We start from the raw sequence: 26,842 nt of genomic DNA, 5'->3' as shown, positions 1-26,842 counted from the left end.
CTGCGTAAACAAGCGGAGGGCATTTTTTAATAACCCGTCGCAAAGCCGGGCTGCCGGGATCCGGGGTGGGGGGCTGGGGCACAGCCGAAAGCAGCCCCCGGGAGTCATTCACGGCCGGCGCTGACCACGGCCTGGGCGGAGGAGGTCCGGGTTCAGCCCCAGAGAGGATCCCTCATCTGCGGTGGTATTTTGCCGGGGTTTTTCCCCGCTCCGATGACTTCCCCCGCCCCGCCGCTCTTTGCCCTTATCGCCCGGGGGGTGGGGGGGGGGTGGGAAGGGGGAGGCTCTCCGTGGGCATCCCGGCGCAGGTGACGGGAGGCAAGTGGAGGGGCAGACCGCAGCCCGGGCCGGCAGCACGGCCGCGCCCGGCGGGGCCCTGACCCAGATAACTCCCGGGGCACTGCCCGCTCAACGAATTACGCCGCAGCCCTCCCGGCCCGAACCCGAATTCGTCCCCTCATCGCTAGCCCCCTCCACAAGATGTCCGCTGCTGCCGCCGCGGCGGCGGCCGGGCCCCTCCGCCCCACCGCCGGCGGGAGCGCACCCACGGCCCCGGCCGCGCCGCGCCGGGCCCGCCCCAGCCTGCCCGGGGCCGGGGAAGCGGAGGGGAGGAGGGGGGGGGGGGGGTCGGGCCGCTCCCCGCATCCCGCCCCTGCCGCCGCTGCCTGCTCTTGAATTACCTGTTTTGATGACCCGCGTAGCCTTTTTTTTTTCCCCTCCTCTCTGCAATGAAAATCCGTGGCCGGTCACTCGCTCCCCCCTCCCTCGCCTCGCCTCGCCGCTGCTCTCCCTCCTCCTCCTCCTCCTTCTCTTCCTTCTCCTCCTCCTCCTCCTCCTCCTCAGCGGGAGCCGGTGTCAGTCAGTCACATCAGCTGCCCGGGCAGGCAGGGAGAGAAATGCCCGGCAGCTTCCGGGAGTGCCAAATAAAGACAAGTCCAGAACGAGAGAGAGACGGTGGCAGAGATGGAGAAAGAAAGCAAAAAGTGGGTGGAGTGTGAAAATGGAGAGAGGGAGAGGGAGAGGGAGAGGTGTCTCTCGGCGGCGGTGCAGCGGCTGGGAGCCTGAGAGGAAACGGCAGTGGTGGAGCATCACGGAGGAGCAGGGGAGAGCGCGGGCACCCGGCGTTGGGGCACCCGGCTTTGGGGCACCCGGGGTTGGGGCACCCAAGGCCGCAGGCACGGTGGCCACGCTTGCCCGTCGGGCACAGCTCAGGTGAGCGGGAAGCGAGCACCCCACGCCACGCAGGCCTGGCCCACGCTGGGAAAGGAGAGCGGGGCCAGTGTGGAAACCGGCAGACCCCTCACTCGGCAGGGGAAGCTGAGGGCAGCCTCAGGTACGCCAAGATAGTTTGTTGTCTGCCCCGAGACGGACTAAACTGTACTAGCCCGAGCACTGCTACAGCTGGGCCCGCAGTGGGGTTATTGCCTTCTTTCGGTACGGCCACAAAACCAGGACTTCTCCCAGTAGGCAAACCCTCGTGCCTAGGCCTCGTTTGTCAGGCTCTGTGGGCTTCAGGCTAGTCCATACCCCTGGACAAATGGGAGCACATCTGTTTTGCAATTACACGGTGCTCGTCACCACGTGGTCCCAAGGGGCGTCTGATCATCCACCTGAAATTTGCTTTACCTCCAAGTATCAAATGAGCTGGCTTTCTGCACAGAAGTCTTCGGAGAAGAGCATGAATTCACAGCATTTAAAGGAACTGTTTGCTCTTGAATGGAAAAATAATTCATTAGTCAGTGATAATAAAAAAGACCACATATATTTTTCAAGTTGACCGTGTGGTTGTGCGAAAATCAGTAGTGCTTTTCCCTATCAAATATAGGTTATTTTAGAAGACTTTGTGTTTCGTTTCTGGTGGTTTGACAACAACACTATAAAATACGGAACACAAGAATTTGTTTTAATTGTGCAGCAGTTAAATAGGGGATGAGGAAGGTCATATTTTGTCAAGGATGCCATAGTTCACAGCAGCTCATACACCTCACATGCCTAAAGACAGAATTAAGCAAAAGCATGCTGACTGCAAGGATCAGTCTGGGATCCAAACTCACTAGTGCGGACTAATTGCCATCAGAAATTGCAAAAATCAGTGCCGCAGCTTCCTGTATGCAGTGAAAAGAACTACTTCTTCTTGGCATGTGTAAACAGCCAGATGAAATCAAAGGAACAGCACAGGTTTTAAACCAGAGGGTCTTGCCACACCTTCCAAAAGGGAAAAAGGTAGTATGGAATTGAAGACATGGTTGTAAAAATGCACAGAACACAAAAACTACTTAAGAGAAGCAAGAAACAAGCCCAGAAGATCTCTTTCCAGAAAGAAAACACAAAAGGATTAAGAAACTGTGAAACTACTGCATTTACATTCAAGCTCAAGGTCTGTATTCCATACAGCTCAGAGAGAAAAAAAAAAATCCCAACACCTGTGCAGTGTCAGTGTGATAAGTGGAAAGTTTAGGATGATAAGTGCAATTGAATTTCTATAGAATATCAATTTAATTTGAGAAAAATGTAATGTAGTTAAGTTGTGAAATATTTTACGAGCTCTAACTGTAAGAGCAGAAGTCAAGCATTCAACATCATCCTTTTACATCACAGGGATGTGGAAAAGGGAAAAACCACTAGGCATTTCCTTTCCATGGAAAGTCTTCTGAGGCTACCAAACTGGCAGATGCCCTATAGTTCTAAGACAAGTTCCCTATAACACGTCTTCACTCCTGACTGCTAGTGCTTTCTACACAAAACAAACAAGTTCTTTTTTTCTCTTCCCCAGGACAATGTTGGCAAACTTAAAAAGCTAAGACTAAAGTAAAAGGAAAAACAAGAAGTAGTAAATTTAGTAAGAAAGGAAAAAAAGGAGATTCAGTAATTGTAAAGTTCATAATATAGAGGAAACCCAGTGGCAAGCAAAGATGAAAGATGTAGCACCTGAAAACATTAGAGAAGAGAGTCTTGCCATTTCTGTATAAATAAAGGTAATCTTAGAACTTTTTAGCTATTAACTCAGGCCAGGCAACAGTGCCCTGAAGAGAAGAAAGGAATAAGAGATGTGCAAATTTTGGATTTTGCAAAATATTTTATGTGCAAAAATATTGACTAGATGACATGCTATTGTTTCATCCCATCAAGGAAAAAGAAGGGTTGGACAGCAATAAAAAATATGTTTTGAAAATACTTGGCATTGGCATCAAGTGAAACACTGAGAAAGGAGTGACTGGAAGATCAGACTTCGGGGCTGCGTACTTAGGACATGTTGCCCTCAGTCTAACAATGCATTAATATATTGGCTTAGATTTATTGATGCCAGAAACTGCAACATTAAAAGTTAAAGTTTGTGTACTTTTTTTAGTGGAGACAGGGTCACCAACTTCAGGATCAAAACATTCAAAAATCCCTTACAATTCTAATTTATGCTATAGTCCTCCTGAAATAATGAGGACTGCTTCTTATGCAGGAAGTGCAGTAATAGCCCTCTTGCGGGAAGTTAGCCAATTAAAATATAGTAGCTCATGGAGCATAGTGTATGGCATTTAATATAACTTTATAATTTTTTTTTTTTCATTTTACAATCTATGCCAAGGCTGGCATGTTTTATTCCCTTTTACAGAAGAATGTATTTCTGAAGTCATGCAGGGATCCTAAAGTACACGTCAGAGGCTGTAGAGATAGGCTATCAAAATCTCTGTAGAATGACAGCATTGTAACCTACTTAGAAGAAAATACTCTGGTGCATCTTTTATTTGCATACATGTTTTTTCACAGAAGAAAACAGTTGAAAATGTTAATGCTTACCTTCCCAGTATTTGTTGAAAATGGACTTTCAATGTATTTGATTGTAGAATTTCCCTATTGATGTAAGTTGCATCTAAATGATTCAGAGATGAGTTTGGAGAAAACCACAAATGTTTTTGCTCATTTCCTTGATTTCATGAAGTCTGTCCTTGCTGGGGCAATACAGAAAATACTAATATGAATTAAAATTGCACAAGCACTTACTGATGTGAAAATAAATTGGAATATCATGTGAAAATCTTGGTAGTGTGACTTGCTAGATCTGCTTAAATAATATTGGAGTGCATTCAGGATATGTCAAGATGCCTTTTGCTTACCAAATCTGCTGTTTAGTCTACAGAACTTGAAAAACAGCATATAGCTAATTAACTAAACGGATCTGTGAAGAGCACTTTGTGAGTATCTTGTACAGATCAAGTGTCAAAACACGCAGGAAAAAAAGGGAAGATTCTGCCAAAGAAGTGGACTATTTCTCCTCTTTCAAACTAGTGTGAAATAAGGCTGAATGTGTCATCGTTCAATCTGATCACCTGAAAAATAAGATTAAGGCAGATTCAAATTACATTTGGTTTCACAGATGTCACTCTACTGCTTTTGTATCTCTTCTCTATATTCTCTTTTATGCAGTAAGCTCTGGGGGTGTGGACTCTCATTTCATAATTGTACATTAATTAGTTGTATGCTTCTCTTTAGGCATGGCAACATAAAAAGTTAAATAATAAGCACGTGCTTATCATTAAGTAGGTGAGTAATGGCATCCCTGTGTGGCAGAGCACTTAGGCATTCCAGTTGTATTTAAGCAGCTTGTCGCAAAGAGATGGAATTACTCACTTATTTATAATTCAGTATATGTTTAAGGACATTGCTGAATCCAAGGGGAAAATGTCCTGATCTCACAAATACTAATCTTTGTGACTACTTGTACTAATGGTAGTGTTGTGGTTTAATTCAGTTCTGTGGAGCTGTTCTTCTGGGAATGCTACTCAGTGAATATTATAGGCTTGGGCCTCAGTTCTGCCAAGTATTTACATTGCCCTATCTATTTATTATCATGAGATACAGGCTTGTGCTGTATTTTTGCTAAAAATCCTCTTTAAAGATACAGTACTGGGTTTTGATATGGATTTCAAGTGAAGTTTCATGTTTTTCATTTAATTATGGGCAGAAATTTGCAAGGAACTTTTAGTGAGGACAATTTAACTGCAAGAGGAAGGAAAGCAGAATTTTCAAGTGTAAGCATGGTGTTATCATGTCATCTTGATCTACTCTTTTGCTATGTATGAAACCTATGGAAGCAGTAGTCAAAAAGAATGACGAAGTCTTACTCATTGGTCAACATTAGTTTTCCTCTTTTAGAATTGTTAGCATTTCTCTTTGAACTTTTTAGTTCTGTTTTCATCTTTTTTTCAATCTAGGCTGCAGGGGATCCTTTAAGAGACTGACAGTGTCCTCTAGTTATGCATCGGTACCACTAAACAAAAAGTGAGGTACTGCTTTCAGCTTAGTAGTTGAATATACAGTTCTGCTTTGACAGAGTTTCAGGACAGCTTTACTGTGATGCTGGGCCACTGTTCCAGCCCCAGATGTGAGCTGTGAAGCATCTTAGTAGGATAATTGCAGCTGGCTAAATGTCTGTGCTCTTGATCTTGTCTTTGTCAGTAGTTTGTAATCCAGCTGCGTCTGAGGAAAATGCAAGCGTACCCAAATATTGCCAAAAGTAAAAAACTACTAAAATTGTTTTGTGTATTCTGACGGTTATATATTTAGTGTTGTTCCAAGCACTTAACTAGACCGTGCCCTTATTCAGACAGTGGTTCATAAGTAGCATAACCCCAACTGCAGTCATTGCAGGCCAAGTAAGTCAAAGAAACCCCCTTAGACACAGAATTCCTCTGTTCACAACACTTAATTAGCTACTGGGTGACATTTGCTACCCCCTTCTGCCAATACTTTACCTAGCTGGTTTTGTCCATCTGCAGGCTCCTTTGTGCTGGATGGGTGAGGGGAGAGCAAGATAAGCACTCAGTCCCTGTTAGATCAGTTCACTCAGGCAGAAAATAAAGACCTTTACCTCGCCATATTCACAAAGCTTGGGCTCAACCTGTAAGGACCCATTTAGCTGTTGACAGATATCTTCTGTAAATACACTTACTATCCTAATATAGAATAGAGGGGGAAAGACCATGAGTTTTGAATATAAGTCTTTGAAATCTTTTACTTAGCTCTTGAAAGATACTGAGGTGATTTGTGCTTTTCCAATACAGAACTGGAATGCCAGGGGCGACAGCGACGTCAATTTTCTTCTGCTCCTTCAACCCCTCCCTCAACTGAGGACTTGAAGATTGAGGATATCTCGGTTTTATATCCTCCTGCAAAATGAGACTGCTGGCAAGGATCCCTAGGTACAGTACATTACTTATATTAATATGCAGTTTTGTCAGCCTAAATTATTATTTTACAATGACTACCTAGATTAGGTACAAGGAGCTGATCAGGCACAGCAGCACAGAGCCTAGCACAGTCATTTACTCTGCCTTTCATATTCTCTGTGGCAAATGGAGGGGCATCTTTTTATTTCACAGTATTCTGAGAGGTTTTTAAGACCAGCCCCTTTTTCTGAAATCTGTCCTTCTCAATACATGTTTTTCCTGTACAGCTGTGGCAGAAGAATTTCCTCTGTTGAGTAAAGAAAGGTTTGTTCTTTTATAAGAACTTTGTAAGTATAAAGCTAAAAAAGGTTTTAGGGTAAATCAATCCAAGTACTGGAATGGAATAGAATTAGAATAGACTAGACTAGACTTTTTCAGTTGGAAGGGACCTACAATGATCATCTAGTCCAAGTAGCCAGATTATCTTCCTGTCTTCCTATTTTTTTTTTCCAAAAAGGGGAGGACGAGCAAAGAAAAGGAACAAAACATATTTAAATTTAATGCCTAAAATGGATTAGAAGGAACTATAAATATTTCACATTGATGGGGAGAAATCCTGGTTCCCCTCAAGTCAGTGAGTGTTTTGTCACTGACTAACAGGGTCAGCACTTCACCTGATGTTTCTGGATTAATGTTTCACTTGAATAAATGTAGGCCAATGATTTAGGTATCAGAAATAATCTTTTTGTTTCAAAACCAGTCATTTATTTCATTCTTATTTTCTTGCTTTCCTGTATTTACGCAGGCTCTGTACATACTGCATTGTATTTCTAAAAGCTATCATTTTCTATAGAAAATAATATTGTTTGCTCTCCTGAATAATTCATCATGGAGTTCTCTTTTAATCCCCCATCAAATGTGCCATTCTTGTATCTTCATAAAGGAAAAGAAAGGAAAACAACACTCTAAGGCTGATTTATGAATTAGACCATGAACATTAAAAATATATAAAGCCTTGGTATAAATAAGAACTTCAGTTTAGATTCTGGTTCAGTTATATCAGTACCTCTGAAACAAAACTGTTGGTTGTATACAGATTTCCACTAATTTAACCGACTTGTCACAGAGTATGAAAAAAGGAGCATAAGAGAGAAATTTGATGAAGATTTGATGTTTAGCCTTGAGCAGCTAACATGGCTGACAATATATGTAGGATTTGAAGGAAAACAGAAATCCTTAGAATACAATATAAATTCAATAGTAAATACAATGCAATTTATAATATTTGTGAAACAAGCAAATAGTTGTTAAAAGAGTTTTTAATTGACGTTCCCGTATATCCTATTAGATTAAAATAGAAATAGTTTAGATGCAAAGGAAAGAACCCAGAAGTACCTTCATAGAGAATCTGTGGCCCACAAGCATTTGTAAGGTCCTTCATTAGATTACTGTTACACATTAGATGTACACGTCAGATTAGTGAGAGACCTTTCAGCATCCCAGTGAGGTTCAACTCCACCTTGTCTCTCTAGTCTGTAGGAGGTCATCTGCCTCTAGTGCCCAGCTGGGATATCTCCAAATCTTTGTTGTAAGCAGCTCCAACTCATTTTCCCAGTATAAGATAGACTCAGGCATTGCAGCTGGTATAAAATGTTGTTTCAGTGCTGTGCATCTTGTGGTTTTTATAAAACATTAAATGGTAATAACCAAAACAGTTGTGTATCACCATGAAGAATGTATTTACAAAGTCAAACCAGTATTAAAGGCGCACATATATGCCACAGCATATAAAAGGTTGTTGCATGTATCTGAGCTGACCAATCCTGAAATGTCAGCCTCTTCCAGCCACTGGCTTCATTCAGCCTGTAATAATCAGCCAAACCTGTTTTGCTTACCTGTGGTTGGTCGCCTCAACATGGTTGAGTGGTTTGTCTATGGCTTCTGTGACCTCCTGTGTACGTACCTTAGTGATAAGCAAAGTTAGGGGCTACATCGGGGGACCTTGGGTTGCATTTCATCAGCAGCAAGGAATGAATTATTGGGAGTACTTTTGTATAATACTTAATAAAAGGAAAATAAAACATGTTAGAGGAACAATGGAGTGAAATCTTTTGGGGAAACGAAAGAGAAGATGGTACCCACACTAAAATTCTTGGAACCATAGGCTGATCTACATCATCAGTTGTGGTGAGCAACACATATAATCCCTCTCTTCCTGAGTCATCCATCAGTATTTATAACAATGGTTCACCAGTGTTAATGTGATAATGTTTAAGAAGTTGAAATACTTCTGAGGTGTAGCTTTCCCAGGAATCCTCATGGTATTCATAGCAGATCTTCCTTAAATCCTTTCTTTAGTGTAACTGCACAAATTTGGTAGAGAACCTCATGTGCTCCACATATGGGAGTTTTTCCAGGTTGATTTGTTCATTGGTTGTCCTGATTTTTGTGTGATACAGGTCCCCAGCCAAAAGGCTATGAGTCTTGTGTGGCCATTTACTGTTCATTAATAAAAGCAGAACAGAAGGGACTATTATTTGTTTGCTTTTACTAGTTATTTTGATATTTGTTATTACCTTTTTCCACTCTCCTGTTGTCATTTTTGATGTTAGTTCTAGGACATTAATCACAACCTTTTTAATGTCTTCATTTTCTGAAATGCAAATATTCATATTCAGGAGTACAATCAAAACCTGGATTCAAAGTTACCATGTCACATTTCTGACTGTTGGCTGGATGCCAGCAAATAACAAGCATTAGAACAATTAGTTTCACATATAAGTATGCATATATATTCATGTTTCCTAATACCGACCAGGAAGAGGATGATGAGCAAAGGCTCAGATCCTCAGAGGTGTTTAGGTCCCTTACAAAAATGCATTTCAGTACAGACACTAAATAGACAATGGGCAGTGCCAATATGCATCTGTATGTGTCCTGGGGCTGTTTTTAGGAATTGGAAGTTCATACAGGAGCCTTTCTGAGCAAAACACCTGATGATTATAGTCCAGTTTTGTTTGAGGGAGAGCCTCAGATTTAAAGGCCTGTTTGTTCCAGGATGATTGAAGTCAGCACAAGTTTAGCCATTGATTTGAAAAGAGCAGGTGGCAATCCTTAGGGGTCCACTCCTATTCCAGTTGAAGTCAACTGAGTCGCTACATTTATTTAATAGGAGATAGCTGTAATTTAGCAAATAATTAGCAAAAATGTCAGCAAAGATGTCCTTAAACCTTTGTGCAGCTGAATCAGCTCATCTTTGAAGAAAGCTTGTCTCCTTCAGATGTTGGACTATTGAGAGGAACAGCAGTAGCAGCTGCTGTGTGGGTGTGTGTGTGTCTTGCCCGGCAACCTCATTCACTGACTGTGGATTTCACCTCCCACGCTCCACCTGCACAGGGCATAATTACTCAGTTTCTATACCGCAGGGGTAGATTCAGCCTGGTGTTAATAATTGGTTAGAAAACAGTCGCAGTCTCTCTTTTTCAAAATCTTTGGATGCTAGGAATGCTCTTCCAGTTCCCCTTGTGCAGTATTCATAAACTTCAGAATAGCTGGAAAGGTGTGACTGCATGCAGAGTTATAAGCACAAATGAACCAGTATTATATTAGGACTAGTTTGTTGTGTATATGTATATACAGATAAGAGTGATCTATTTTGTATGAAGAATTGCAGTACTAATAGTCACAGTAGTTACTTCTCTTTGTCATTTTACACATTGAATTGGAGAGTGTGCTGTTAAAATACCTGATCAAGAACACAGAAATATCCCTTTTTCTCTCTTACTATTTTTCTTTGCTAATACTTTTTTAGTTTGTAACTTTATTTAAAGAAAATAACCACATTAGCTTTTAATTTTCTTTTATTTGCATGATATATAGAATATATAAAATATATAATCATTATATAAAGTATAATAATTAAATAATGTGTAATATATATTATACATATGATATATACCATAAGGTATATAATATATATAAATATCTATCAGACAATCACAGAATTGTTCACGTTGGAAGAGACCTCTTGAGATCATCTAGCTCACCTGCCCCTAATTTTGTTTTTTCCAAAATTATTTTTCATTTTAGCAAGGGGGTCCATTCATGCAATTTATTCTGCATTATTTAAACAACTTTTATGATTTATCCTAAAAAAATGAAATCAAAGATAAATATATAAAATATACAAAGCATATAAAATAAATGCACTTTTTAGGAAACTTTAAATAATTTCATCCAAAAGAATGATCACAAAGTTCAGCAGTGTAAGCAGCTATTGCTCCTTTGGAATGAATAATAATATTATTATTTATAGCATCTACAACTCTATATCTCTGTTATTCTATGATCCTTTAAAATAATGGTTGTAATTATGGGGTTTTTACCTCTTTAGAAACTGGTTTGTTCATTCCATATGTGAGCCACACCCTGAAAAACTGAAAGGCTTTGCACACCTAATTTAAGATTTAACCTAGTATCAGCGTTAAACCTGTTTCAGTCTGTCATTTTCTTGGTTAAAATGCTGTGGAACTCAAGGGTTTCTATTTGCTTGTTTAGCAAATCAATTTATTATAATCTGCCATGTCTTAGAACATGATTCCTGCAGTCCAAGGTGGATAGTGCACTTTTCTTCCACTAAAAATAATTGGGAAAAAAAATTCACTGACTATTTTTTTTCTTTTCAAGTGCGTTGAATGTAACAAAAAGACCCAGCTTGATAGCAGTGTAAGCTAAATGCTCATAATTGTGTTTGGAGCAGACAACAGACAATCAGACCTCCTCTCATAAACCCAGAAACCTTCAGCCTTTCACCTCTGTGCAGCTGGGTTTATGTGCTCTCACTGAGGTTTTCAGCAATGGTCACAGTTGCTGATCACCAAGAACTGCACTGATACCACTCCTGATTGCTCCTAGACTTCTGAAAAGGTTTTGTGGGAATTAAAAAAAATGGCTTATTAATTCATGTTGCTTTGGGCTATCATGATGCTACAGTCTAGAAAGATCCCTAGCTTTAGAGCTGCAGAATCCCTGGGAAGTTCAGGAACCTGACTCTGTGGTGACCTTTTCTGAAAAAAAGGTCAGCATGCCACAGATAGACTTGCCAAGTCAACTGCTTTTCCCTGTAGACTAAAGCTTTGCGGTCTTATCCACAGATCTGTTAGGAAACTTGGCCAAGCTACTGCTTTTTGTTGTTTCAGGCACAATTTGTGTGTTGAATGGAGTTTCATACTAAGTGAGAGTGATTTCAGTACAATGAAAGTAAACTTAGCATTGAAAGTGCTTAAAATTCATCCTGTGGCTCCCTCTACATTATCTCCAAATTTTTATGGTTTTAATGCAGATTTCCTAGATTCATTCATAGGATTTGGTTCTGTACAAATCTCACTCTCCCATTTTCATCCTTCTTCTTCTTTCGTTCTCTCAAAGTTGAGGGGGTTATCATATTTTCCCCTATTTTCCTTTATCTCTGTTCATTTGCATCTTAGAGTAGCGTACCTGTTTAGGGCAAGAACTGTCTCTTCAGGTAGTATTAATCAGCTAATATGTCTTTGGAGACAATTATGTGAATTTTTCTGTTAATTTTTTAGAAGTAGACTCTTACTTGTAACAGGTATTTTTACCTATTACATGTTTCAGGTCAGATTCTCAGTTCTTCTAGGTCTCCAGACTTGCACAGAAAGCTGCAGAGATCTGCTGATTTATACCTACTGCATGTCTGACCCAGCGTTCATACAGTTATTTCAGTGAAATATAATCTGAAACTAGGAATGTGTATGCTGCTAATGATTTAAAAATTATGTGACTACTGTAGCAAAAATACATGCCAGTTGACAGTGGCTTCTATACTGAATATTGTCAGGTCATTGTCCAGTCATGCCCGCACAGACTCCCGAATAGACCTAGAATTCAGATGCTGGACACAGATATGGCATTGGAAAGGAGGAGCTCTGAGGTTGCACTGACAGGGATCAGTGAATCATGGACTGATCTGAGTCAAAGATGTTACTCTCTTAATTTTTTATTAACCTCAGAAGCCTCAATCAAGGTACTTACAGCAGAGTAAAGTATGAATATGTCAAATTCCTATGTGAGTCACAGACCACATGCTGTGGATCAAAAGCTCAGTAGCTGAACTTTGCACTGGGTTTTATAACAATAACTTAGTGATACCTGTCACTGCTGTGGGTTTTGTGTTCAGATAGCTCTGCAGTGTTGCAGCTTAGCACAAATGCATTCACCTAGAATTTGTTACGTGACACAAGGAATAACCTGTCATCAAACCTGCATATCAGTAACTATATATGTAGTGAATAAAGATAGATTGTTCTCGTCCATGGCAAAAAAGCAGGGGGATATATGTCAGTTGGTTGTTTATTTGTTTTATGATTCAGTTGGCTCAACTGACTCAAACCAAGTTTTATGATACAACTGGCTCTTCAGTTGTTTTATGATACTTTTCCCATCAAGTTCCATCTGTTTCAGAAGGGTGACAGATCTGAATTTGTGGGACTCCTGTCCTTTGGTATTATCAGAAGGACATAGTGAGATATTTTGAGTCTGGCAGTACCACTGGCTATTTCGGCTGGTGTTGTGCAGGATGATGTGGGATTGGCCATTACCAGCTCCATGCATGTGTTGTAGCAGCAAACATTTGGTTGTCTCTATGGGTTTTATTTACTGATAGTACACCTGTGGTGCTGCTCAAAAAAGAGGAGGGATACTAGTGGTGATGCATAACATAATGCTCAAATTTATACAATTGCTGTTTCAGTAATGAGGGAATGTTGGATTTTATAGCATGATCCCTGATCAGCTGTGAACTTCTGGTGCAGCTTTATGAAGAACTGAAACTTTCTAGCAATCATTTTGCTTATATGGCACAACGTCTTACCCTTTTTTCACAACTTGTTAAATAACCCATCTTTCAAAAATTACGGATTTGCTATGACTACTCATTCATAAAAAGCCTGCCACTTTCTTTTGTCTGAAGAGAAGTCATTTAACAAACAGACATTCTGCATTGATCCACTGTCTTGGCCAGGTGAAAATGTCCATTAAAACCACAATAATTCCAGCTCAAGTATTTTGAAAGAACTTGTATAATCCGCTTCTCTCTTTTTAATGTGAAAAAAATGTCTGCATTTTTCTAGCAGGTTTTTTTTCAAAGAACAGCCACAACAGAATGTCACAAGACAAACTCAGTGAAAGTTACCCAAGAATAAAACCTGGCTCACTGATACTGAGTGTATTTGAAACTCCTCTCCTGCACACAGTCATCTGAGGTGTTTGCATTTGCAGCTTTGCGCTACCACATCTGTGTTAGTTACCTGGCGAGTGCATCTTTTACATTCCACGCGTTGTCTGTCTCCCAATACACACACAGATGCATGCACGTGTATTCACACTGCAGTGGGCAAAAACGATCAAACAGAACTGATACATAGTGCAACGAAACACAGTAAAAATGTTGAGGAAAAGGCTATGTAGAAAAGACTTTTAGACAACTGTGTTCATCTACACGTGTGTAAGTGAAAACAGGCAACTTTGTCTCAACACTAAAAGAACTTGTTGATTAAAAGAAGATAACCAATATGCAAAAAATATGTGTTGTATGCATAAAATGAATGTGTTACATATGTGTTTGGTATTCCATAGCATATGTGAGATAAAATTCAATATGCAATCATGTGAAATTGTTTACTATATTTGGTTAATTCTTCCCATTCTTTCATACCTTAGTGTTCGATGATAGGCATTCAAGTCTGACATCTGTTCTTGACTTACAGTCTGTGGCATTTAGAGAGTTACAAATGTTCATTTGCAAAAGCTACGTGGAAATACGTATCACATGTAATACAAACATCATACAGCATCCATGCTGTGTCAGCTCTGTTAACTAGATGCTGACACTAGATTTATTGGAAGATGAGACTTGAAAATTAACCAAAACAAAAATATAATCCTTCTCTCCAAGCACTTAGAGGTCCTTGTGCACCTCCTAAAAGAACATTTCAATGGACTATGTACTTACGGAATTCTGGTATAATGATTTTTTCCAGAGAAAACTTTGTTTCAAACAATGAAAAATGTTCCTTCCATTTTTTATTTCTTCTTAGACAATTTTTTCTTCTTTAATGAACTATTTACTGGAAATCCCACCTTTTACAATAGACATTTTGATAATTTCAAATACAAATTTTCACAAAATCATCTTGATTTTTCTGAAATGGTAACTAGTTGAAATATATCATGAACATTTTCCTCCAGTGGTTTCAAATGGTCTATCTAAACACAGGCTATGCTCATGATTATTCCTTACCGCCAATATTTAATATCATAGTTAAGGTTATATTTTTCACGCTGATAGTGATTGTTCTGTGAGTTAGCAGCAGAATATTGCTGTTGATACAATACATTCAGAATTTATTGAGTTGCTATATTGCTTTTATAATTGGCTCTATGAACTAAGTTCAGTTTTAATCAGAGAGGCAAAGCTAGGCAATCTCTGTCTTATATTTCTATTTGAAAAACAAAAAATCAGCAGAAAACTGTTTACATAGAAGAAAATAAAACTGAGTGAAGAATCCACAGAAGCAGGCCTTTAAAAAAACCAACAAAACTCACCTTTTTTTTAGGTGACATAGTCCCCCTTGCACCCTTTTACAAACAGCAGAAAGAGGCTCCTGCTGACAGTAATTCAGAGGATCTATGTGTCTCTTGTCTTGATCACAGAGCAAGCCTAGGGAGATTAATTTTTCTAGAGTAAATTTAGGCCTGTGGAAATGACTTTCAATTTTCTCTGTTAGAAACAAGTTCTGTTTTGCACCGGACTGCAGTATTCAGCGCTGGTAAAATGCAAGATAGAGAATTATAGTGTTTGGCATCATCAGATAGTGTGTGTCTAATTCATTGCACGAAGGGAAGGACATCTATTCTACTGTCTTTTTTTTTTTTTTTTTTTTAAATTAAGAGAGAAAGTACTTGAACCCATTCTTGGCATTTAACTTGATGCAACCCTAGATATAGAATGTGATTCTGTATTTTGTATACTGAATATATAATCCCATTCTCATTTCTCACTGTCAAAGATATCTGGTGATCTCATGTGGAAAGTTTAGAGTGCTGTGTCATGGTCAGCATATTTGGTTTCTTTGGAACTAGGCAACCCCAGCTTAGTCTATTCCAAATAACAACATTTCTTATTAATAGGGTTCTTTTTAGAGTATTGATAGTACTTGGCAGGTATGGAGAACTGCGTGTGCTAGATGATGGCCTAGTTAATTGTGGAATTTGATTCTCTTTTATTTCATGAGCTGACTTGCAAATTCTTTCTTTTTATCAGAGAAGCTTTTTGCAAGCAGCAGAAACCAAACTGGGGAGGAAGCTAGGATTTTTGTTCTCAGGTCTGGTAATGACCTCACGTGTTGCAAAGATCCCACAGCTGTCCTGACTTTAGGAGTGTTTGAAAACATCTGTTAATGCACTTTATTAAAACCATCCAATCTGAAGACAAGACCACAAGACCCGACCCAAAGCTCTCTGAAGGTATCTGGAAAGCTTTCAATGATTTCACTGTGCTATGGAGAAGGCCACTAGACCCTTTGAGATGGAAGCAGTTTTCGTTCAGTATGAAAATGTCTGTGATTCTGTTTAAAACCTCTCTTCCATCCTCTCCTCTACTTTATCCTGCCAATTCTATGCTTGCTTCTTTCCTGACCGCTGTAGAGACCAAATTGGTTCTTAAACTCAAATTGCAAGCTCCTCTTGGTGTTTTTCAAAGCCTCAGGATACTGTTCCTTTCTCCTTCTAACAATTTTAGAATGAGCAGGCAGATCCAGAAGTCCTTTTTCCTCTCCCAGTGCCAGGAGTTTCGGAGAGGAAAAGGGAAGAGGATGAGCAGAGGAGCCTTCCTCCACAGTGGTAGAGGAGGGTTCCTTTCTCAGGCACTTTCAAACATGTGCCCCATTCTGCAGCCTGGCGCGACATTTATAAATGGATTTTCTGAGTTCATGACCTATTTCAAAGCAAGTGCTGGATGCCAACGCGTTTTGTCATGGCTCATCTGTGGACAGTGAGCACCTGCTGCAGAGAAGGCTCTTCACCCAGGCCTCTCTGGTGGGTAAATCTAAGCTCCTATGTGGATAAGAAAAGGTCTTGGAAAAAAAAGGAACAGCACTGGGTGAATCAGATAGAAACTTACATGATACACAGATAAGATCTTTGGGTGTTTTTTTAAATTATTATTCTTTTCTGAACCTTCAAGCATGTTTATTCAAGTGGCATTGTTAAAAGGGAGCTTATAGAAAACCCAGTTAGGATTCCATAACTTTTAAAAGTGCCTTATGTGGCCAGATTTCATTTTACTTTTGCCAAAATACAGAAAAAAGGAAGGCCAATAGCTTTGAAATTTAATTTTGAGTACATTTAATTAGATGGGAATTAAATTTTCCTATAACCATATGGGTTTGGTGCAAAATTTTACAAAGCTGACATAACATCAAAGCATTACCCACTTCTTGTAGTGCAAAGAATGTATGAGAATAACCACCAGGTGTGTGTCTAAACTGTCACTTACACAGTTAAGAGGAATCTGTGTATAAAGTTTTTTTTCTTGACCATGAAAGTAAATGGATTCACCTATACCTAAATAAGTTTCTTAAAAATACACAGAGCCTTTTCCACATCAGTTCCAGAGGCTGCAGGCTGCAAGAGTAGTGTAAGGATCACAGACACTGTTGGGCTAGCGATTCCAAATTGTTAAGCTGAAATTAGCTGAAATTTCTTCTAAATTTCAGAGGGTTTGCACACCTCTGTGGAGAGATTGGGCATCGTGGGAGATTGGGCAGTACTTAAGAGAACAGAGAACAAGATACATGAGATCTGTGAAAGAGCAAGAGATGAGATTTGATTATCGGATCATGGCTCATTGTATTTTTACCACCTTGGTGGTTTTGCATCATGCTCTTCCTCCTCCTCTCAGCTTCCCAGCATTCATCAGCAGCCAAAAGAAATTTTCAGTTTCGTGTATGCTAATCTTGAAAGGACTTGGATGAGATTCGTATTAGGGTAGAAAGAGGCTTGGGAAATCTGCTGTCATCCCATCAGCCTACAGAAACACTCCAAAATACCATATTCTGGGGAAGAGAATGGAAAGTATCTAGAGCACCAAATGTGGCAGCTGGAAACGATTTAAAAGAATACACAAGATGGGTAGGCCAGTCATGTTATGAGGGGTAAGAGAGGCAGCTGGGAGATTTAAAAGGGAAGGCCTGAGAGCAGCTGAAAGATGCCAGCAGTCTGTTAGTGAGAGCATCTGAGAGCTAAGTGGCTGTGTGTGATGAGAAAATGTGCCAAAATGATAAGAAAAACAGCTGGAGAAAAACAAAATTTCAAAGCCTCTGAAACAGGGATGGATATGCAAATTCTGCTAACACTATTGAATGAGTAAATGAATTACTTTTTTTTTTTTTTTCCCCTCTCTGCTTTCATAAGTTCCTCTTGTTTTCACAAATGACCTCTTTCTGCAGAATCTGCAAGAGTCCTAGTCTGCTGCCTCCTCCTCCTTTTGATCTTTTGGGTTTTAGTAGTTTCCTCCACAGAAAACAGGTATCTCTGAACAATACTGTTCACTTGTTAATAGTCTCTTAAGCCAGTACTTTAACTGTTTATTTTTCTATTTCCTGACCTTATCAGGACTTTCCCTGCTTATCATTAAAAACGTGAAAACCCCTCAGTGGAATACCATTCTCTGTGAAGAAAATGCGCTGGTAGCAGTTGATTTTAATAGTTCCAAATCTCATTCTTAGTAGGACCTATAAAATTTAGATGGCTTTGTATTCCAGAGGGCTAGCTGGAGGAGTTGGCAGGCTGGAAGGTCTGATGAACAGTCTCTAGAATTTGACAGGGTCTAAACCAAGCTGGTAGTAAGAACGTAGTGACTGTGGAAAGTAAACTATAAAAATGCACAGTGGGGCAGATTTTCAAGTCTTTATGCATTACAATTGCACCTGCATTTGTGCATGTATTTTACTATACATACAGCTTACAATTTACTTGCATCTGATCACATATTTGAATCCAGTCTGGGTGCATGCATCGGTGATGTAAAGATATATGCTAATATCTGTATACAGTAGCATGTTCTTTACCTTTGAAGATGTGGCTCTGCTGTTTTTCAGCTGTGAAAGCAAAAGACAGTATGTGTGTACTTTTTTTTTCCATAGATCATAAGGAACAAAGAGCTCATGTGAAAAGAAGAGTACAGGAGAAGATCTTAATAGATTCTGTCCCATCAAAAACTGAAATACAGCAACATGAAAAGAGCAAACATGCTGTCTAGCTTCTCTGAAGCTGTTTGCTAATGACCTCCAATGAACTAGAAAATGTTAGAGAGCGTAGTCTCAGCTTGAAGCCTGAGAGAAGAAAAAATAGCAGGCAGAGAGAAGGATGCAAAGAAAGTGAAAGAGAGAATGGAGATAGTCAATAATTATTTTCCAAAAACAAAAAAACCCTAATCAGGCAGAAAATTTTTGATAGCTTTCATGCTGCCTGACCTACGTTGTTATGTCCAGGCCAACAGGAAAAAGAGCAGCAGCAGCAGTTTTGGAGGGCATGAAAGTAGACTCACAGAATAATAAAATAATAAAGCAAATTGAAAGGGCGAGAAGGTATAAAAATGCAAATTAAAATAGATTGAGCATTTTATGAAGGACATCTGAATGATTACCACTTACTGGTGAAATATAACTCATTATGTAGCATATACTAAATATTTTAAATAAAGAAAATAATAGGGTCAGGTCAAAAGATTTACAATCCAATATGATAAAATACCAAATGAGACAGAGGGGAGCTAGAACATTTGCCAGGAGAAGTTATGCATGTCTGGCATAGGGAACAATACTTGGAATGAGTGAGAAGAAATGTTCATGGTGCAAGTTAATTGTTTTTAAAGAAAGCATTTAAATTAACTTTTTAGATACCTGAAAGCCTTTGACTGTGTATTTTAAAAGAAGATCTTTTGTTTTGGAAACCTTGACATTATATTCCCCTAACAGGAACAATTAACCAAAAGCATAAACTTACAAGAAATTTTACATATAAGATCTAGTGTTGCACTTTCTATGCTTAAGTAGATTGCTCTCTTGAAATAAGAAATTTCAGCTTCCCTTCCTCATTTTCTCCATGATTAGCCACAGACTAGGCAATTTATTATTCTACATTCTGCTGTAAATATAGATGGCCTCTGTTTTTTTTTAAAAAAAAAGAGTTTATGAGAAATGAGTGCAGGTACACTTATCTGAAAACAAGTGAGATAGTGGATTTGAAAAATAATGGGGGCGGCACTGTCCAACTGTTTGTTCAGTGCATTGCCTTCAATAGTTGAAGTAGCTCTGCCTTCTACGTGTTCTGCTTTCCATGCTGTAGGTTAGGAACATCTTTGCCAGCTGCTTTGCACTACCTTGTGACTTATAAGAATTTCCCCCCAGGAAGGCTGTCCAGGTTCATGTAGATGTAGCCCTTGAGAAAGAAGGAGGATTTCAGTTGCAGAAGGAACGGTTTGGTCAGTTGTATTTTTAATTAAAATGAGGCAGTGGTGGAGAGACTGAATATGCAGGACCACCTACAGCAGGAGCATGAGCCTGTAAATCCAGACCAGCTGCTATGAAGTCTACAAACTAGAGACGCACCTAGGCGGCTCCATTTAAATGGAGTGTAATACTTCAGTTTCATAGTTAGCATGGTTCCCCCATATGCTGCTCTTTGAGTGATCTTACTCTGTATTGTTTCTCAAAAAATCCCAAGGTGGGGTGCTTTCTACCACTTCTCAAGAATGAGAACAGCATGAGCGATTTCACCATTGTTAATTTTTTCAGACTCTGTGGAATAAGCTGACCATCACTTTAATATTTCTTTTTCCCCTCCTCTCTTCTACACCAAGTCATTATCAGAAGAGGACCCAAAGTTTATCACAAGCATGAACATGTACCTACCCTTTTCTTCTTTCTAGCACATCACTTTGAACAGCACTGAACCTTCTACAAAACACACACAGGTGTTGAAGTGTGTTCCCATACTACAAATTTCGGAGCAAGTCAACGCCTGGTAGAGCAAAGTGCTCTTTGGAGGATTTACATGCAGCTTGCGCTGCTCAACAACAAGGCATTTGTGAGTTGTTCTCTGGCGTAGCCAAATGGTCTTGCAAACACAGGTAATCCTCTAAATACCAGGATCTGCGAACAGTGCAGTAAAATAGTTATTTTCTTGAGATCATTGCTGAAATTAAAAGTCAGTTAGTATCATTAAATCTTTTACCTGTAGGACTGACAGAACCTGAGACTTTGCAGGTAACCCTGCCTACATTTAATAACATCCCACTGAGAAACAATTTGTTTTCATGTTGGCATATTTATGACTTTGTCCTCAGGAGTCACCAAATGGGCAATAACTACCCTTGTTCTCAGCCAGTTAAGAACTGGAAGATCTGCTCTTAGTTTTTAAACTCCAAACAATTGTACCATCCTCATAAGCACATTAAATACCGCAGTAAATGTCAAGAATCCACAAAAATCTTTTAATGTTTGCAAGTAACGCACTTTCACCACCACCAAGCAGACTGTACTTCTGACCCCTTTAGAGCAAACCTCTCTGGCCTCCAGCAGTTCTCTCAGGGTATATTCATGCAGATCTTCTGTTTTCAGTCTGGGCCCTGGCTCCAGTCCCTGGGTATTGAGCTCATCTTGATTACGCCCAAAGCTTGCTATTCTGTTCTCTCTGCAGCAACGGCTGTGGCAGTTAGCAACCACGCTGTCCTGCTGAAACAAAATATTAATACAGTGCAGCCACATTTCAAATAAACTGTATCTTAAATGCAATAGAAGATGGAGTAGAGACAGTGCCTGCTTCTCCCTAATACTGCCATTCCCTGAGTTTAGGAAAGTCAGATTCCTTGAGGCTCCTCCACACACTCTGTTTGTATCTCTGCCAACCTGTATTCTTAGAGAACTACTGGCAAGCACCACTGCCATTGTTGGGATCAGACCAAAGCGCTGCATAAGGTTTGCATTATATTGAAGACAAGATACAAGATCTTTGAAGCCAGGTCCATTCTTTGAAGTTTCAGTGGGCACCAAAACTTTCTTCCTCAGAAAGTCACTACAGTGCTGCTTTGCCCTTTGCTTAGCCTTTATTAAGCTAAACCAATCTATTCATACAAGAAAGCCTTTCAACTGTGGTGTGCCCTTCTCAGGCGCTCACTCAGCTGAGCTACTGCAGCCACATCAGGGGAGCTCCCTTCTGACACAAGCCCTCTGAAGGCTGATGGACACACTTCTGTTTTCACACTCAGCCACTGCTCTTGGAGCTTTCCGTTAGATTCTGATTTCTTTTGGCAAGATCCCAGGTGTTGTTAGAGTAGACAGGAAAATTGCTGTTCTTGATAAGGTCAGAGGAAAACCAGTTTCAAGATACAGTAGTGTACGTGGAACTGGTGACATTTACAGAAGAATAAAGCCTGGAGATCTTTGTACTCTCTCTTACATGAAAACCAGTATAAATTATGATGGCACTCAGGTTAGTGAAAGGATGTACTTTATAGAAAATGAGAATAGAGTTTATTTGATAAAGCAGTTCTCTAATGGAAAAAAGCCAATATTGATGAAAATCAGGAAAGAATAATGCATAAACTTGCATACTGATACTTAAGACTTGGTTTATGAAGACCAGATTTTCCTTAAATAGTGTTCATAACATATATTCATGCCAAGGAATGTGCACTACTCCATAACTCCATATACTACTCCATATATTGAAAAAGAAATTGTGGACATTCCTTATTGCACTAATGTGCTACTAACCATCTTCCAAGGCTAGGAAAAGAGCATATTGGATAAAGAGAGCAGCCCACTTTTAAGGCCCTTCATTGCTAGTGTGATGAAGAAACTAAATTATAACTGAGACTGACCATCACTTAAAACAACTTTGGACATAGCTTGAAAAAAATGCTTGTGCTTCAACATGGTTATGCTTGGGTTGTTCCTCTTGCCCTTGTTTACTTGTCTGCATAAAACATTCCCAAATTGTCCAACTATCCTTAGTGAAAACAAGATTTGCCTCTAGACTTTCAGTATTTCTGTCTTCATTCAGAAATATTACTAGTGAACAAATTAGGAGATGAATTCCAGCAGTTTGAACAAATAGCCAGGGAATCCCAATTTTTGGCAACAGTATGGTATTCACAGCCTTGAGCAAGTAATCAGTCCTCCCTTTGAAGCAGTTAGAAAATACATTGATGTGTTTTTGTTTAAAACCATTCAGTTGTAGTGGTTCTTGTCAGGAAAAAACCAGAACATTCTACTCTGGTACTTTCGAAGTGCAGGGATATTTTGTTTTTAAACAATTTATGGGTTTTTTTAAACAGTTTTTTTTAAATTATCTAAATCACCTGGCTTTTTTTCTGGGAGTGAGTTTTGTTTACTGCAGTGTTTTAAACTTTAGCTTATTTTTATCATCACTACAATTCCAGGAAAAAAACCAAAACCAAAAAAAACCAAAAAAACAAACAAAAAAACCCACTGAAAGTTTTTCACAGGGTGGCAAAATCCCTTATCTGCAGTGCTGGATAAAAACATATTTTGTTCTTTAAGTGTGTGGTAAAGATTGATTCATGTCCTTTACAAGTGCAGTGACAAAACTCTTTTAACAGCTGAATAACAGATGATGGATTCACTAAGCTTTGCTTACGATCTACCTCTGTCAGTTTTGGTATTTTGACATCTTTTGCTCTGGTTCAAATGGAATCAGCAAATTCAGAAGGTGGTAAGCTGTGGATAGGAAGAGCTCTTTTGTAAAGATTTTTTCCAGATTTCATAAAGTTTGAGGAGAAAGACTGTGGAGTTTTCTTAATGTAACTAAAACATTTTAGCCAGTTTAAGTCTTAAGTAGGAAGTGACTGGGCACCTGCAAGAGCCTTTGCCCTGTATAGAAGTGGGGAGCACGTCATCCACAATAGCCACATCTAGAGCGGGGAGAAGCAGCAGCAGCACAATGAAGTCTGGTCCAAAGATTAACATGAGGGTACTGAGCTAAAGAGTATATATATATCTCAGAGACCTCTCACCAATTAATTTGGATAGCATCTTTTGACTTACTTTCAGATGCTGTGTGATGAAACAGACTTTGGTGGGTTCCTCCCTATTCCCAGACTGTTTAGGTAAAAAATAATGATAATGTAATCTAGCCCAGATTCATGGCTTGTCTCAGCAAAGTTGGTATATGGAATTGGGAAACGTTCCAGAGCTAATTTTGTTTATGTTGAGAAAAGCTGATAATTGTTCTATGTGCACATCTGCATGTTTGAACACAGTCATAGTTGTAGTTTTCTCCTTATTCTTTGACGTTATGTCAAGTGGTTTTTTTCTTTTAATTTTAGGCTGGGCTTTGAAGGAAAAAAATTTGCGAACAAGTCCCCAAAGCCCAATCATCAGTCATAGTAAGCATTTTGTAAATTCACACATAACCATGCTATTTCAAAGTCCTTAAAAATCTTTAGTTGCTGCTAGTGTCATGTGTTTTGTTGGTTTTGCTAAATGTAGCATATAACAATATAATGAATCTGTTCCTTGGGATCCTTATGCCCAGTAATATAGTGGCATGAATGTAGTAAACTACCTTAAAAGAGCATTTCCCCATTGTTTTCAGGGATATACAAAGAACAGCTGGATGTAAACTTCTAGCATGTATCTTTTTAAGATAGTCTTGCTAACCAATAGGCTGTAATATATGGTAATATTAAATGTAGCATAAGGTTGAGTGGTTTTCCTTTTCTTGCATTATCCTATTCTTGCCATTCTTTTTACTGTATCCCATTCACAGCATTGCATATTTTGGTGATAGTTACAAGGCCAAATTCCATCATAATCCTCAGTTTTTACTTGCTCATAAATTTTTCATAAAAAATTTCCTAAGGGCCTGAGATTTTTGCAGTTAGACTTTGCCCAGAGCCTGTTTTATTGCTAGTTTGAGGAAGTATAACCTAATTGTTTGAAGTTTCAAGCACACAGGAAAACACCAAAGTTACATACTTTGCAATCTGAATACACTGCTAATGTATTTATACCAAAAACCTGGAAAATAAATTGAAATTGAACTGAAGACAATTCAAATTATCCATGCAGGCTCTTTAGAACTGAAACTTAGGTTCAGAATAGAATGCTTTTTCTCCCAAAGTTTTGAGCATAACTAGGGAATTGCTTGATTTGAAATGGCTTAGCATCTGATGAACAAGACTAAGAGGTGCTTTTGAATGGTTTCATCATTATTTTAATCCTAATACAGTCCTTTCATGTGTTTGAAAGTTCCAGTAAAAATGACATAAAATGAACTCTAGTAATGCCAAGTTATGTTCACTAGTTAACAGGAAAATACAAGTATTAGGAAAAACTACAATTCTAGCAGCCACATCATCAATGTAACCTTTCAAGGTATTACATCTTTTTTAATCTACACATTCCTTAGCAATGGTTCCTAGTTTCAACTTCTCCTTCCTCCCCTCCCTCTGCAAGGAACTCTGCAGTGGTCATTTTGAAAATCTCTTCTGAAGGTTTTGGAAACACAACTGGAAATTGTACTGTGTGCAATTTCTTGCTGCTTACATATATGCCATGTCTCAAGTAAAATGCTAACATTTTTGCTGAGTATTCATGTATTTCACAATTAAGTGCAGTTATTTCTCAGTTATTTTATTTTGGTCCTGGTAATATCAACTATTGCCGTTTTGAGTACATGAGGTGTTACTGAGGTGTATTTTATGTACAAAAGTCTGTTCAGCTACTCATTTAGCAAAAACAAGTGTTAGTGTTCACGTTGTATGCCCAAAGCTAGGTTTGCTAGTGGAACTTGCACATTTACATTTTTGCTGAGGTTATTTAATCTGTCAAGTTATAAAGCCAGCATGCAGCTGACCTTTATAAACTGAATCATAAACTTTGTTACTGTTGTGGCTAACCACAATGTGATCCCCCTCCAGGGAAGTGAGCATTCCCCTTCATGCCCCACCCTGGGGTGTCTGTCACCTCCAGATGGAGGCAGGGGAAGGCCCAAGGATGTTGTCGGGGCATATATATAAATAGGGCAACAATGCTTTCTTCATCCTATATCAAATAATAGGTTACTGTGAAACACAATTTCCTGAGCCATCAGTGTCCTCTGTCTTCCACTCAGAGGGACTTTTGGTTTTAATTCCTACTTGATACCGTATCTTGTAGGCAGACCCTCTCGGGGGAAGACCAGGGCGGGGAAATGGGAGAACAGAGTAGAAAATGGCATTTATTAAGTGTTTCCTACTCACCTCCCTGCTGGGTGTTTACAGGCTTCTTAGCAGAAAGAACACTACCTTGCGCTCTGCAAGGTCCCAGATCTTAAGGTCAGATTGCAAAAGGCAGTTCAGCAACACTTGCCAGCAGCCATGCTATAAGCACTCATTAAGAACAGAACATGACAGCATCAGCCCACGATGTGAGTGTACGAGTTCTGGACAACTGAACCTCATAATCCTCCACGGTGAAATGAAGTCTGACCCCAAGACCAGCAAAAGTCTTTTCTATCACTTCAATTTCACTTCTGCCCTTTTTTGCAGATGAAAAAGACCACTTTTGTGGATGAAAGAACAGTTCAAATTCTGCAGTCAAGCCTGTGATTCTGCTGAAGTCACTGTAAGAGTGACAGCTGCAGTAATGAATTTCAATATGGAGATTATATGAACATCCCCCCACTCCTCAAAGAACTGGCCAAGACTGTCATGCATTTCACACAGGCTTGTTTCAGGCATCAGGTAGCAACTGCTTTTGGTCATGAGTGGCTTGGATTGATATTGAAATGTTGAGTATTTCTAAAGATTACAAATCCATCATCAACTGGATCTGAGCAGCTACTTCAATACTTCCCGGTTCAAGTACAATATGCAAAAAGGTGCCCTGGCCTTTAGGCTTTTAATAACATTTTGTACTTACAGGAAGGGGTCAAGGACAAAAGAAACTGCCAGGTGTGGAATGGGATTGATTCAGTGCCCTCTTGAGGAATCTCAAGCCACCTAAGTCCATGGGACCAGATGGGCTGCACCCATGGGTACGAAGAGAGCTGGTTGTCATCATTGTGAGGCTGCTCAGTATCATCTTTGAAAGGTCATGGAGACTAGGGAGGTCTTCCGTGACTGCAGAAAGGTAGATGATGCACCCATCTTCAGAAAGGGCAAGAAGGACAATCTAGGGAACTACAGAACAATCATGGAATGAGTGGAAGTAATTTCTGGGCACATGAAGGAAAAGGTGCTGACTGGGAATAGCCAGCATGGATTTACAAGGGTAAATCATGCCAGACCAACCTATTTGCCTCCTGTGATGAGATGACTTCATCTGTTGATGAGGGGAAACCATAGAATGTTGTCTACCTTTAAAGTCAATTAAGTAGTGGAACAGATTACCCAGAGGGGTTGTGCAGTCTCCACAGGGAGGATTTTAAGACCTGACTGGACAAAGCCATAAGCAACCTGGGACCTCCCAAAGTCCCTACCACTCTGAATTATTTTATGATAACTCTCAGGATGGATCTTTTCCATCTTCTCTGTAGAATTTCCTCCATGTAATACAGTTCATATCAGTCTATGTATTTAAAGTCAGTGTATG

At 39.5% G+C, this 26,842-nt stretch overlaps 1 protein-coding gene and 1 long non-coding RNA gene across 3 annotated transcripts in view; one reads left to right on the top strand and one right to left on the bottom strand.

The window, feature by feature from the left end:
* Positions 1-1,468, bottom strand: part of CAP2 (cyclase associated actin cytoskeleton regulatory protein 2) — a 68,686-nt gene extending 67,218 nt beyond the window's left edge. Inside the window, exon 1 of one of the 2 annotated variants that reach the window (XM_075052105.1) lies at positions 681-1,468. The gene's annotated coding sequence lies outside the window, so the exon portion shown is untranslated. The remainder of the gene's footprint in view (positions 1-680) is intronic. The other variant, XM_075052104.1, reaches the window with a different exon arrangement.
* On the top strand, positions 7-26,802 carry LOC142042314 (uncharacterized). The gene is made up of 3 exons (XR_012653706.1): positions 7-184; positions 6,057-6,194; positions 25,798-26,802. It is a non-coding gene; the product is annotated as an uncharacterized LOC142042314 (long non-coding RNA).
* Positions 26,803-26,842: the final 40 nt, after the last annotated feature.

This window comes from Buteo buteo, chromosome 20 (genome assembly GCF_964188355.1).
Source record: "Buteo buteo chromosome 20, bButBut1.hap1.1, whole genome shotgun sequence".
In the NCBI taxonomy this organism is placed as follows: Eukaryota; Metazoa; Chordata; class Aves; order Accipitriformes; family Accipitridae; genus Buteo; species Buteo buteo.
The sequence above is the reverse complement of the archived record's forward strand: the minus strand, read 5'-3'. Positions and strand labels throughout refer to the sequence as shown.